Genomic DNA, 15,422 nt, shown 5'->3' on the forward strand with positions numbered 1-15,422 from the left:
TCCTACGCGTAGGATGTCTCAAGGGCATTTTTGAGCACAGATCCCAACATTTTTCATCATACACATTTTTTTAATGACCTTTACATGCTATCCACCAAGTCTCATCACATTTGGACCAAAATTGACCTCATATGCATGAAAAAACGCAAAGTTAGGGCATAGAGGCAATAATGGGCCATAGAGCTACGAAATCTTGACCAAATCACATGAAACTTGCACAACACATTCACAAGCACCTCACCAACCAATCTGTGTGGTCAGAAGCAAAAAATGGTGAAGTAGACATCCTATGCGTAGGATGTCTATTTGACATTTTAGGCCTGAAGAGCAAGTTTGTCCATTCCAGATCCAATCCCATCATCATCAAGAGCTCATATATTAGTTTTGAAGCCATTCCAATCATTTTTGACCCCCAACACCTTCAAGATACACTTTTGGAGCCCAAAAACACAACATAGGCTCTTACAAGCATCAATACCTTGTCCAAATCCAAATCCAAATCCAAGAGCATACCATGTTCCATAGGCCAAGGACTACCCACATAACAAATCTCATGTCATTTGTCTCCACCATAATTTAGGCCTTCTGTGCAAAGAGTGACATCATGGGAGCCAATACCATGGTGCAAAGAGCCCATATACCAATTTTCAACCCATTTGGACATCAATTGCTACCTGTTATGGACTTTCTACCCAATTTGTGACCTAAAGCCTGAATCAACCCAAGAAATCCACTTTTTGATATCCAAATCCAAATCCAAGCACATAGCCATGTTCCATGAGCCATGCAATACTAGCATGTCAAGTATGAACCAATTCTGATGAAAAAGACATCCTACGCGTAGGATGTCTAAACGGAGAATTTTGGCCATAATTTCACTGTGAGCACATGCACAGCTTCACAAGTTCCTTTTAAGCTTTATTTTCAATTTTCAAGTCATTCGAATAGTTAAAACTCAGTTTCTCAGCTAATATGAAAAAAACTCTAACTTCGGACTACTGAGTGCAACAGGATCTATGGCAGCCACGAAGTCACCGGCAAAGAAGAAAAGAATGACCATCAAGGATTACCTAGAAGAAGTGGAACCCTTCGTCATACCAGAAGGAACACTAAAGCCCACCAGCACATGGATCCAAGAAGATCTGTTAGAGTCCAACGACCTAAAGATCTTCCAGGGAGTGTTCAATGACACTGAAGGGAATGTGATCGAGCTACCAATGCTGCCACGAGAACTCAATGAGTTCGTAAGAAGAAAGATGGCCGGGTACTTGGAGAAGATTGATCTCCACAACTACTTTGAAGCAGTACCGGCAAGGGAGGACATAAAGAGGGTCTGGGAGTTTGTGACAACCATCAAAGAAGATGGAGTGGCCAAAGTAACAGATTTACAAGGCAGGCTAGAAACAAAAATAATCATCACTGAGCAGGTTGTAGCAGATGCACTAGAACTCTCTAACAAGGGGGATAGTGTAACTAAAATAAGGGATGAGGTCAAGGTGTACAATGAGAAGAAAGGAAACTACACCTTTGAAGATATTGCAAACCCAAGAGTGGAAGTCATGAGTCAGTTGTACAAGCAATACTTCCACATGTGTACGAAGAGGCCACAAAAGTACAGAATGCCTCCAGGTGCAATAGCCACGACATTCACTTGGGCAATGACGAAAGGCACCCCAAAGATAATCAATTATGCAGCGTATATACATGACAACCTAGTAAACATGGGTAACAAGAAGCCAACATATATTGTGCCAGGAGAACTAATCACTAAGGTGATTTATGGGGCACTGCATGCAAAAGGAAGATGGCTTGACCTCCATCTCAGAATGACTGGCTGAGGCTAAAAGAAGACAAGGAAGACGAGCCACAAAGAGCACCAAAGGTTTCTACAAGATTGAAGAGACGGCTAGAGCCTGTTCAAGAGGAGCAGCCAGAGCAAAAGAAAGGAAAGAAAGAGTTTGACCAAGTGCAGGTGAAAGAAACAAAGTCACAAAAAGTGGCAAGATTAGAGAGGCTGATGGAGAGCTTCAGAGCACAGAGAGCCCTGAAAGGTGATTTAAGTGAACTCTGGAAGCCTTCTCTCGAATCTATGTCGGGATCATCCCGAAGAGTGCAAACGGACAGATTGGAGGATTATACTAAGAATTTTTAGATTCTTGATGCCGCATCAAAGAATATACCGCATGTACCTTTCACAGAGGAGGAACTGGAGCAAATACGGTAGAATCTGCTAGATGAGCAAGAGAGCCAAGAGAGAGAAAGAAAAACTAAAGCAGATATAGATTTTAAGGGAAAGTCTACATCTCTATCGGCCAGTCATAAAAGCAGCCCACCGCCCTCACCACCTCCTAGCAGCCCTCCAGAAGAAGATAAAGAGGCTGAAGACAAACTAGAAGAACGGGAAGAGGCCAAGCAAGAGCGGAGCCAGGAGCCAGGAGCCAGGAGCCAAAGGAAGAGGCTAAGCCTCGAAGTGAGCAACAAGAGTCAGATGATTCATATCACACATTTTTGGACCTGCTAGCTGCAGGATACACAAAGGAAGAAGCTGCCACAGTTGCATTTCACTTGGCAAGCACAGGGCCTAAAGAACAAATGCAAGGCATCAGGCTAGTGGAACTAAAAGAAATTACCACAGATACAGTGGATCTACACCCACCCTCCAATGACTGGGATGTGGTGATGACGAAGCTAACCGGGTTAAGAGCGTAGTCCATGGCTTCAGAAAGTGAGATGGCAAGTCTCAAGGCCACGTAAATAAAGATAAAGATGGAGGTAGATTCTCTACAAGTACAAAGCCAAAGGCAGAAAGAGAGAGAAGCTGAGCTACAGGCCATCCTAGCAAGGGCATTGCAAAGATGCCAGGCAATGGAGGAAGAAAATCAGGCAGCAGCACAAAGAATACAAGGACTTGAAGAGGAATGTCAGCAGCTCAGCAAATCACTGATAGATGCCGAGAGGGAAAGAGAAAACCTGACCCTACGGCTGGCGGAGGAATCTAAAGAAGTTGAAGCCATGAGAAACGCCAAAGAAAAGGCGGAGATAGATGAAGAAGACAGCCAGGATGAGGTCCTTGAGCTCAAGGACCAGCTCAAAGTGAAAGATCAGACCATCCAGAGGCTGCGGCATCCCCTGCTAGAGTCAGAGCTACTAGCTCGATTCACATCACTACGGAGAGTCAACTTTATGAAGAACAGATGCAAGAACTTTAGAAGGAGCTGACTTTCGAGACAAAGCAAAGATTGACGATGGCAGAAGGGTCTATCGTCATGCAAACAAGATTGGAAGAAGACCAAAAAGCCCTGCAAGAGGAAGTAGAAAGTATAAAAAGAAATATTGAGGAGGCGGAGCGGATAAACGCCGAATTACATGACCTCCTAGTGAATATGGGCGAAGAAGCTGAATCAGAAAAACAGAAACTTCTAAAGTAGATTGAGGAGCTGAGAGGACAGCAAGCAAGAGAACAAGAGGGCACAGGGCCAGTGGGCAATGAAGGCATTGATTTAGAAAATGTGGCAGATCCGGTGGACACTCCTATGCAAGAGGAAATCCTAGAAGGATCCTCTCAAGAGCCACAGGATCTAACACACGAAGAGGAAGAAAAGTTGTGTAAAGCAATAGAGGTGGAGATCAGAGAGACAACAAAGGAAGCCTTGGAGTGGGAGCAGAGGGTTTTCAAGTCCATGACCATTCAGAAGATTGACACCAGCAACCTCAGGTGCGAATGGCTTCAACCCTCTCTCCCATATCCATTGCTGAAATATGAAGCAGCCACCATCAATAAGAGGATAAGAGAAGAGCCGACCATACCACTTTACAACGCAGATACCTCCCAACAAGAAGGGGTCAAGCTAATAGTTGACTCTCATCCCAAATGAAGGAACTCTTGGCTCACAAAGTACCCACAATACCTAATCCATTTGGTAGAGGCACCAAAAAACATCAGAGACAACCTCACCTTTTGTCCTCTACCAAGGATCAGGAGGTGGAAAGCCCAGGAGATCTTGCAAACAAGCCAACCCACTTGGCTGCATTACCCTAACCTTCCAGGCTGGAAGGCAGGTGAGAGAATAAGTGTCCAATACATGGTGAAAACCCTAATGGGCGCCATCAAATTTTTCACTAGCTCACTTGACCTTACGTGCATCATGATGAAGAAAATCTGCAAAACCCTCTTAGCAGTATTTGAGACTTTCAAGCCAGGCCAGGTGACAATGAGTATCTTTTTCTTCCAAGATACTTACAGATGCGCTTATGATCTGTCTCGTCAGCCTTCCAAGGAGGTGATACATGCGCTGTATCAAACGATAATGTTTCTACCATCCTATCAACTCCAGGCCTTTGAAGAAGCGTTCTACACAGGCTTCTTCACCATAAACACAGATATTTTCGGCCCAACAATGATGAACCTGCATGCAAGATACAAATCACTGATCACGATGCGTGAAACCATACAATGAAGAATCGGATCAGCGGCCATGTCGGGGACGACATGAGCAAGGAGGGGGGGAGTGTTAGAAGCTGGACTCACCCCACAGAGACTAACTACTCAGAGGATTATCATTTTTTGTAATTATTCATTTATTGAGGAAACCTGATTTTTCACCTTGTAAATATTAGGACTTACAGAAGTTTCCAGATTGTATCCCAGTTTTGATAGATAGATGGAGTAGTTGGTTGATTTTGGAACTTTAGGGATTAAGAATTGTAAGGTATATATACCACTTTTTGACCTTAATGAAAACCCTTTTGTCATTTTTAAAACAAGTTTTGAAGTCCGTGAGTGAGCGTACTGTGTACGAGAGAGTGTGTGAGCTTCATCTTGACGCTACGTGTGCACTGGTGGTCGGAATCGAGTGTGGCGAAGTGCAGCGTGTTGCCCTCGACAAGAGCCACGTGCCGATACCTACATTGCGCGCATACGGTCCGGTTTTACAAGCTCCTTCTACTAGCTTCATCTGGTGATTGGGTAAGGATACGTTGTCCGATTTTGCATTGCAGCATATCCACGTGTTCACATTGAGTAGAACTACCCATGAGGCACTTTAGATTTTGGAAACGAAGACCTGCAAATTTCGGCCAGATATCTTACATGATTTTGCACCGTGTGTTTTGGGTTGGGGATTTGGTTCAAAGACCTTAGGGAGAGCAACCTATTGGTATTAGGAGGGTCTCCTTCAAGTTCTATGGTGTTTTGAGATTGTTTGATGGGTGTTCGCCCCTAGAAAGCGTTGTAGGAAGTTTCCTCTTATGCACTCTTGAAGGCTGTGACTTAGACCTTATGCTTGCTTCCACGCGCCTGCGGGTCAAGCTTCGTCCTTAGCTGACATTATATGTTAGGTGAGTTTTCGTTGTGCTGACGTCCATCGTGGCATATCCGTCCAACAATGGGGTTGATTTGTTAAGCAGTGCTGGTGTACTAAACAGGATTGCCAAGATTCAATCAAGCTCCATGCTTGTTTTTCCAGCAGCACACGCAAAGCAAGAAAGCATATGGACTGTAATGAATCATGCACTTGGCATTCCACTTGCGAATATTGGTGACTACATGTCGGTATCTCATGATGAGGACACAGTGCAAGCTTTAAGAGAGGTCTTTTGTGAAGTGAAGGATGTGTGAAAAATACTAGGCATTCACGATATCTCTTGGTGCCATGACACATGGCAAGAGAGATATCTTGAAGATATAATGGTTGCCAATGCAGATGACCAAATTTTGGATTATGGAGTTGTTGATGACGTTACTCTTGAGATAGACAAAGGTGAAAATGAGTTGAGCACATGTGAAAAAGATGATGTGATAGTCGCAGAATGTGAAATACGTCATGTGTTTGATGAGATAGTTGATGAAGAGGAGAAAGTTCAGAGCCAGGTTTGTTCTTTTGTAGAGATAGATGTCAAGAAAATGTGTAAGAGTACTCTTGTGAGTCAGATAAGTGGATATCCAACTCTATCTAAGGACATACTAACAAGGGTGAAAAGTGGGATCTATTCTTGAATGTATAAAAAGATCAGGTTTCAAACAAGAACTTCTCTTGTAGTAGGCTTAATTTGTGATGTTTTATTTGAGGATTTGTCTTCCAAAGATGACACAAGGTGCAAGAAGAAAGGAAAGATGTGTAGCACTATCGAAGGTGAAGATAAAGGTACATGGTATCTTGGAAGAGTTGTGTGTATGAGAAGAAAAGTGAGAGATGCTATGAAAGAGACCAGGGGTCATATTAATCTTCTTGACTGGCCTGAAATGCAGAGATACATCTTGCATGGTGTCAAAAAGCTAAGGGTGCATGGAGCTATATATACAATCTTGTGGACAATCAATGTGTATCCTTGGAGTCTATAATTTCACTTGCAAACTTGGCGTATGATTTGGAGACTAAGAAATACCACCTTGATTCTAAGGACTACAAGTTCTTTAATGAGTATGTGAAAGATAAATTGACTTCATTTGCAAATTAGGTTCAAGCATGTGCAAGAGAAAAGTTCATGGGATTGGTTTGTACAATAAATAACTATATTTATTTACTAATTCTAAGCATAACTATTTTGAATCTTACAGGTTGATACTTATGCTAGATGCAAGTGGCAAAGATTCTCTCTCTCTCTCTCTCTCTCTCTCTCTCTCTCTCTCTCTCTCTCACACACACACACACACACACACACACACACACACACACACACACTCACACAACAAGAGATAACAAGGGCCTAGACGAGGAGATCAAGACAAAAACCATGCATTCGAGAATGAGAAAAAATTAGGTTACATACCACTTATGTGTGGGTCATCCCATCCACATATGGGCACCCACACTTCGATGAGATTCCAACATGTTATCTCTCTCTCTCTCTCTATCTCTCTCTCTCTCTATCTCTCTCTCTCTCCCCCCTAAATCTGTTGTGCACCTATCATCGGCGATTTCCCAATGACTACACATGTGAAATCGACAAGTCCGGCCCATAACTCAATACAGATAATAATAATAAGAATAAACTCAAAAGTTAACATCTGCAAGACACCTATTTGCAAAGAGAACAATATACTTTTCCGTTCATTGCTCACCTTTGTGATGAAGGAGCTACATTTTTCATTAACAACCATAAAGGAGGACACTTGGTTTGATCTTCTTGAGTAGGGAGACTGGACAAAACAAGAGGATAGCCAAGCGCTGCAAGGTAACTTGAGGCATTATTTGTGCAAGTACAATTATGTGTCGATATATTGTTTATCCTAACAAAGGGAACATTCTTCTAAGGATTCTTGGAACTATGGCAAGTGCTTGCTCATTACACAAGAGAGCATGAGGTGGTGGTGGAACATGATAGAGATTGTGGCACAATGGCATTGCTTGAGAGAAAAATGGGATGATAGGTTACCATTTTTTAAGATAATGAATAATATGCCAACAACCTTTATAAGATCTTGGAGAAACATGCCATACACTTGAGAGGTATCCAAGAGCGATGCAAGTGATCAATTCACTAGGAGCTTGCTGAGAAGAATGAACATGTTGTACTTGAGCCAACCCATATTTGACTCTTTGAATTTTTCTAACTACCTTTGGGTGGCATTACCTTGTTTTGTAATCAATGAAGAGCAATTCTCAGATAATTGCTTCCAATTGTTTCAATGTGCTATCTTTCTTCCATTTTTTGTCAAGTGAAGAAAATTTCCAAAAAACATTCTCTCTGATGCTCACTCAAAAAGCTCCGTTAAACCTCAACTCTTTATTTTCCATGTTTATAGCATCCAAGATTCATGCTTCTAGTGTAGTGTGTTTCTTGCTATATAATATAGCATGCAACCCCTTGGTGAATAATCCTTCTAGGAACAATGAGACAAGTCTCTCTTTGGTTGGAATTTTTGACTATAGGAATCTATCAAAGTACTATCTCATTACACTCATGCAGTCCCTTATAGAGTTTCCTTGTTTTTGTTTGAAGCTATAGATTTGTGGTACTACACTACAAGAGGTTATGTGCTCTTGTGACGCTCTTAGCGACGGAAATACACTGGGTTTTTATAACCCCCGGCGTCGCTACAAGAGCGTCGCTATATGCGTCGCTATAGGCGTCGCTATAGACGTCGCTATATAGCGACGCTCATAGCGACGCCTATAGCGACGCTTATAGCGACGCTCTCACAGAAGAGTATAGCGACGCATATAGCGACGCTACAGAGCCATAAATAGCGACGCATATAGCGACGCTTGAGAGAATATTTTTTTGGTGGCAGGACATTGAATGCCTGCCACCCATCAACCATATTGTACTTGATTCACTTTTTAAAAAAAGTGCAAAGGTAAATAATAGACCCAAAATAGTCACCCACAAGACGCATTGTTTGCAAAATTGACAATTGTACACATCATAGACAAACTGAATTGATTGGCAAATGTAATAATGACAATTGTACAACATCATAGGCATAAAGAATTGATTGGCAAAAGGAATTGCGGTGACAAATGTAATAATATACATGGTTCAAAAAGACGTATAAAATCCATCTCATGATACATAAGCTATGAGAAACCCTAAACTAATGCTATCTAGATACGGCTAAACTGACGTCGTCTAATCAGACGTCTCATCGCGTCCAAGCGGCGTATCTGTCGGATTCTGCAAAAAAAGACAATAAGACAGTTTTCAGTAAGTATAAACATATAACGACATTTATAAAACAATACAAAAAATAAAAAAGAGTAAACCCTAATACTAACCATGCCGCTGCGAGAACTGAGAATGTCCATCAGGGCGTTTAAGCCCTTCCTGCCTGCGTACTCGCGCTCGTACGGTGTGGGATCACGTCCTGTCATCGACCACTGTCAAAACATACAAAGATTTCATTATGTTAGAACTAAAAAACTCATAAATTAACCCTAAACTATCGAACATGCATAAAGAGCAATGTGAAAAGACTTACAAAATCGGCCTCAAATGATGCCCATCCACCGCTCCCCAAGTGGTGCGAGCTCCCTGCCTCTACTCGCGCTCTGGCTGCATCCTTTTGTTGCTTCCACTTGTCGGGATTCTCGCGCGCTGCTTTCTTCGCATTCTTCCAATCTTCTTTGGCCAGCCAATCTGGCCTATTCCACCCATTCTTGATTGCTTTTTGCACTTCGGAACGCTTGTGTTTGCAGTATTCGCGCATTCGAATCTTCATCAGGTCTTCATTGAAGCGCTGATCCCGTGTTGGAACGGGAAACTCATCATGAAGTATGCTGATGACTCTGTTTTTTAAATCACTTGGTACTTCACTCCATTTGTTTAGTATATAGTGTCTAAACAGCTGAGAGCAAAGACCACGCATGCGCGAGATCACCTTCTTGCCGTCATCATCCATGATGATGCCGCCGCTGATGTCGACGGAGTAAGGCAAGCCCTCTGGCCGGTGACGCGTGAACCTGGGTGTCCCGGCAGGGGTCTCTAGCGGTGTGTCGATGGGGGTACGGACGTCAGGTGTCTCCACCAGCGTCTGGGCCCCGAAGCGAGGAGTGTCGAGTGGGGTGGCTCCTGGCGGAGTAGGTAGAGGTGTGTAGCTTCTAGGAACAGTCAGCCGTGCAAAACCTGGCGTAGACGGCGATGCTGTGGCTGGTGTGGGGGCGGGCAAAGAAGGGGAGGGTAAAGAGCCTCGTCGAACACGAGGCGGTGTGGAGGCATCGGTGGCGGAATCCCCACAACAACCGCCACCGCCACCACTAGAGCGCCGGTGTCTAGAAGAGTGTGACGCTCGTCTCGTCGACGCCGAAGCTTCGGAGCGCGCCGAATGCTCCGAAAGAGAGGGAGATGCGGATGGTGTAGGAACGCGCGATGATGCGCCAGAGCGATGACGCTCCACGTACCACTGTCTCTGCTGCGGTGACAAAGAAGAAAGAAACTCCTCATCATCCATACCTGCATTAAACACACGAATATTTAAACTTAATATTGAATGAATAGAGTAGACAATGACGCAAAGACCATTAAATACAATGACGTAATGACGCATATAAATACAATGACGCAATGAATCGAGTGGTAGAAGAGGCAAGTCGAAAACTCAGAATTTTCAATCAAAAGATGTGAGCGCGAGTAGAAAAGAGCGTTACACACCATGGAAGCTACTTAGAGAGCTAGAGCTTTTACAGCACGGAGCAAAATTGTTCAAATACAATATTTGTGGCTTTAAGAGATCTCTCTCTCATCCTCGCATAACTCAGCATAACTTCCTATATCTATATAGAGCTCTCCGTTTAAACACATATCCTCTGTTTCATTTTGTAGCTCCTCTGCATGCACCCCATATAGAGCAGTAGCATCTTGATGCTCGTCTGGCACCACCGCAGCGGCTTCTGATTGAGCATCTTCTCTGATCTCCTCCATTGATGTCGTTGTGATTGGCACATGGTAGCCTTCATACGTCCTTGCACTACGAGGGGCTAACTCTATGACGTACCACCAGTTTGATGTAGACTTTGTAGGATGAAATACTACCTGCCAAGCCACATAACTTACATGAGAGCTTTCAAGCACATAACTTGTAAAAGGGGGATGTTAACTATTTATATATATACTTACTTGTTCACAATGCTCGGGTAGTACGAAAGTGTCTCTTAGGTCAGTCCATTTCTTAGTAGAATCCACCTCAAGAAAACCAGACTCTCCTCTACGCACAGTAGCGTTTCGACCCTCCATGATTATCTTGAACCATTGCACGTCGAACAAGTCGACAAAAAATCCTCTGTAATCGATCCTCAAAATCTCTTGCAGCGTGCCGAAGTAAGTGAGTTCCGCCACCACGGGATCTGCATCAGAGGAACGTCGTCGACTAGACTGTTCAAATTTTGCCATGATTCCACAATCTTGAGTAAAACGCTTTTTGTCGATTCGTTCCACCCTAAAATGTCGACCTTTACACCATGCTGCTGTGTATGACTTATACTACAACGAACAAAGATTATGAGTGGCCGTTCAAACGTTTATAAATAAAGTCACTTGCTAGTCGTACATTGCAAACTTACCTTGGTCGCGCAACCCCGAGAGTACTCCCACTCTTCTTCAGTCACTTCGTCACCGCATTGTTGTGCGCTTTTCAATTGGTTGTGCAACCATCTTAAGCTCATGAAGGTTGGTAGGCTCTCCAGAACCGCTGGATAGTGCATCGGTGGTCGTCTTCCCCGTCTCCACTCGATTCGTGCCCTTTGTCGCTCTTGCTTTGCATCCTCATATTGTGAAATCCACTTTTGCATCACTGGATTGTGAAGCATGCAAAATCGGTTGATTTTAGCCTCTAGATCTTCCGTCATCTTCTTCTCAACACCGAGATTGCACATGACAATCCCAGATATGCGCTCATCATCTATGGTTCGCCATAGCGTGTCCCGGGATTTATCAAATCCGTCTAGCCACTCTCCAATGTACACTAGGGACTCTGATACCAACCAACCTTCTGCCATGCTACCCTCCGGACGTGCCTTTTGACGCACATATCCCTTAAGCGTTTTCATGAAACGCTCTAAGAAGAACATCCATCTGGAATGAACTGTGCCAGCTATTTCCACCTCATCAACTATGTGAATAAGAAGATGCACCTGAATGGTTAGCATTGTAGTAGGAAAATGTTTCTCAAACATGCACACAAGCTCCGCAGCATTTAGTTTGGCGAATGGTATGGAGTCTACGTCGATCTCCTTTTGTGAGATCCATTGCACCAGCTTTGCAAGTTTGTAGATTGTGTTACGGATGTCGAGAGACAAACATCCCTCAATGGCAACCGGTAAAATAAACTGTAAAGTATGTGCAGCAATGATATTAAAGTCCACATTTTATGCAATGATATTAAAGTCCACTATGAACGTACCTGACACATTTTATGCCAATCGTGTGACTTCAAACCGGTAAGCTTTCCTTCTTTAGTAAAACACGTTCGGAGCGAGTGCATTACGCCAGTGGGGGTCCGCAAAGATCGAATGGCCTCTTTTACTTTGCGTTCTTGGGCTCCTGTGAAAATCCATGGTGCTTTAGGAAGTTTTATCGATCCATCAGACGCTGTTTGCGGCCAATATTGCTCCATACGATCCACATTTCTAAGGTCAACTCTGGCTCCCAAAGTATCTTTCTTGCCGGTCAAATGGTCCCATAGTAGATTACCCACATTCTTGAATATGTGCATTGGATCGAGCAAGTGATTGATCACGAGTCGAGGCCAGTATGGTAACTCGTACCATAGAGATAGTCTCTTCATCCCTGGAGGCAATCCGTCATCGCACATCTCCTTCTGCTCTAACCATGCTTGTGCAGACATCCTTGGTGGCTCTCTTCCCAAAAAGCCGTCGCGTAACACATGATTCTCCGGAAGATACGCTTGATGACCTTCGTAGATTTGCTTCTTCAGTGAGGGTGCCCTACGTGCATTCAGTCTAGGTCCACATGTGACACATGCTCTGTATCCGCTTGTTTGAAGCCCTGCATGTATACACATGATAATAGATCAACTATGGGAAAAACCAGATTTACAGTGTCTGAGAGAGGAGTGTCAATAGATCACCTGAGCATTCTGTTAGCCCGGGATAGTCATGCATGGTCCACATTAGAATACCTCTGATCAAAGCATTCCGTCGTCCTGTGTGTCGGCTCATATCCACCACCTCTATGCCAATCCACAATTGTTGTAGCTCTTCCAATAGTGGACGAAGATACACATCCATATTCCCCACTTTATATCGCCCTGGCACAATCAAGCTTAGCCATAGGTGCCCCTTCTTCGTAGTCAACCACGGGGGAATGTTGTAGTTGACGATGACAACGGGCCATACACTGTAAGATGTTGATCTTTGACCAAATGGATTTACGCCATCCATAGCCAGGCCTAAGCGCAAATTTCGAGCTTCCCTGGCAAAATCCGACCATGTTCCATCTATATGTTTCCAGGCTGCGCAATCTGCAGGAATTCGTAGCACACCATCCGAAGATTTATTCTCCTCATGCCATGATGCTAGGGCGGCCATGGACTTACATTCGAAGAAATGCTTGATGCGAGGAAGCAAAGGAAAATGTCGCAAAACCTTTTGTGGAATTTTTGTCCCGTGGAGATCTACTCGATATCTTTCGGAATCACATTTCGGACACTTCTCCATGTCTGTGTATTCCCCTCTGAAAAGAATGCAGTCATTAGGACAAGCGTGGATAGAATTGTAATCCATCCCCAAGTTTCGCAAAATCTTTCTTGCTTCATCTCGGGAATCTGGCATCACATTGTCAGCTGGTAGAATGTGCTCTTTCAGCAATCTACACAACATAAAAATATGATACAGTCGTGTAAAAATCTATCAGATCATTATACACCATGAGTTCTATTAAAGTAAACTAATTGTAATAGATCACCTGAAAAGCGCTGTGACGCTAGTGTCACTCCATCCAAACTTTGCCTGCATGTTGAGAAGAACCAGGAGTGCTTTCAATCTAGACATACGTGCTCCATTATACAATGATGTATCGGCTTCACTTTTCATATCATCATAGATAAGCCTTTCTGAATCCATGATCGTCTCGATCATTTCATCAATCTCGGGCTCAAACATTGCCTCGTTGGGAATGTGCTCTGCATGATCATCCCCCGAGCTGTCAGAGGCTACATCTTGTGGCCTCACATATGCTGCTTGACCAAAGCGCCTGCGAATACGTCTATTGGGTTGCAAGATTGCTGCTTGTTGGCCAGCGTCAGAGTCCGACGAGTTATAATTGGCAACAACTCGATCTATAATAGATGGATCGAACTCGCCAAATTCACGAACGTGCTGCAAAGAAACACGTCTTGTCCGTCGCACAGCATGCTTGCATTGATTACAAGGACATAAGACCCTCGTTGAGAGATAGGTGTTTCGGTTGGACGGTCCCACATCCTCGTCGCTACTCATAATGAGGATAAAAAACTTATAACCTAGACAACAAATTTAATATTCTATTGGCATTCTTCGTCTTATCTCTCTCTCTCTCTCTCTCTCTCTCTCTCTCTCTCTCTCTCTCTCTCTCTCTCTCTCTCTCTCTCTCTCTCTCTTTACCTCACATTCTCTAGTCATGTCCAATCCCCGCACACCTCGGTCTAGAGGTGCACGGAGATCAGAACCACCGGGTTATAATCTCGTCTTTATTGGTCAATACCTATATTTGTGGGTACAAGAAATCTAGACACCCACGTCTACATGATACTGCATGTAGTGGACAAAATCCCTTTGCCTCTTCTCTAGCTGTAGCACTTCACTTCATCTTAACATCTTTTCACAGTAGATCTTTTCACTGTTCGTCTAACTCTAAACCCTAAACCGTAAGTAATTCTTGCGTGGACTCGATCTAACGTAAATAAGCGTAAATCTAAATAAACGTAAATCTAACTAAAAATAAAGCTAAATCTAATTTAACGTAAGTCTAATGACTAGAGGTTGTCTAGATGGTCATTGTGTCGGGGATGTAGTGACTCTTGGCGCCCTGAAGATCCACCTTCTTCCCTATCTTCTGAAGACATTTCACCAGTACTTTTGGATCGACGGAGCCCACTATGAGAGAAGGCAGCAATACCCTATATTCCATTGAGGGCTTTCTTCACCCGCTTCATGCAGGCATCGCAGTCTATGGAGACCCGCATCTAATCTAATATAACATAAATCTAAATCTAGCTTAAATAAATGTAAATCTAGTTAAAAATAAACCTAAATCTAATTTAATGTAAGTCTACATATAACCTAATCTTTAACGTCTTTTAAAATAGTTTCCTACGACGTTATAACTCTCTTCTTCCTGTGTGTGTGCGCGTGTGTGGATGTGTGTGCCAATAAAAAGAGATAAATGGTATAACCTTTCTATCACCCATGCCAAGTATGATAGATTGATTATGCCATTTCTCTCTTGAATAATAGGTCTTCAGTTCAACTCCTCGTCGGCTAGATCTTTAGGTCTTTTAATTTTAATTAGTTTCCTACGACGCTCCCTTAGTTTCTCTTTCTTTCTCTTTCAATGTGTGTGCGTTTTTTTGGATCGTATGCATGTTTTCTTTCTCTTTTCCTCTCTCAATGTGTGCGTTTTTTGTTTATGCATGTTCTCTCTCTCTTTTCCTCTCTCAATGCGTGCGTTTTTTGTTTATGCATGCTCTCTCTCTCTTTTTCTCTCTCAATGTGTGTGTGCATTCTTTGTTTATGTATGTGTGTGCGTTTTTGCACTCTCTCTCTCTCTCTCTCTCTCTCTCTCTCTCTCTCTCTCTCAAAAACACTATATGTGTGTGTGTATGTGTGTGTGTGTGAGAGAGAGAGCGAGGGAGAGAGAAAGAAAGGAAGGGAACATGAGAATGAGGAGAGGGAAGGAGCATACCTGTCTCTCCTTCCTCTCCTCGTGCGTGTGTGTGTGTGTGTGTGTGTGTGTGTGTAAAAGAAAAAGAGAGAGAGAGAGAGAGAGAG

The sequence above is a fragment of the Adiantum capillus-veneris genome, chromosome 25, assembly GCF_014529385.1.
Source record: "Adiantum capillus-veneris isolate H3 chromosome 25, ASM1452938v2, whole genome shotgun sequence".
Lineage (NCBI taxonomy): Eukaryota > Viridiplantae > Streptophyta > Polypodiopsida > Polypodiales > Pteridaceae > Adiantum > Adiantum capillus-veneris.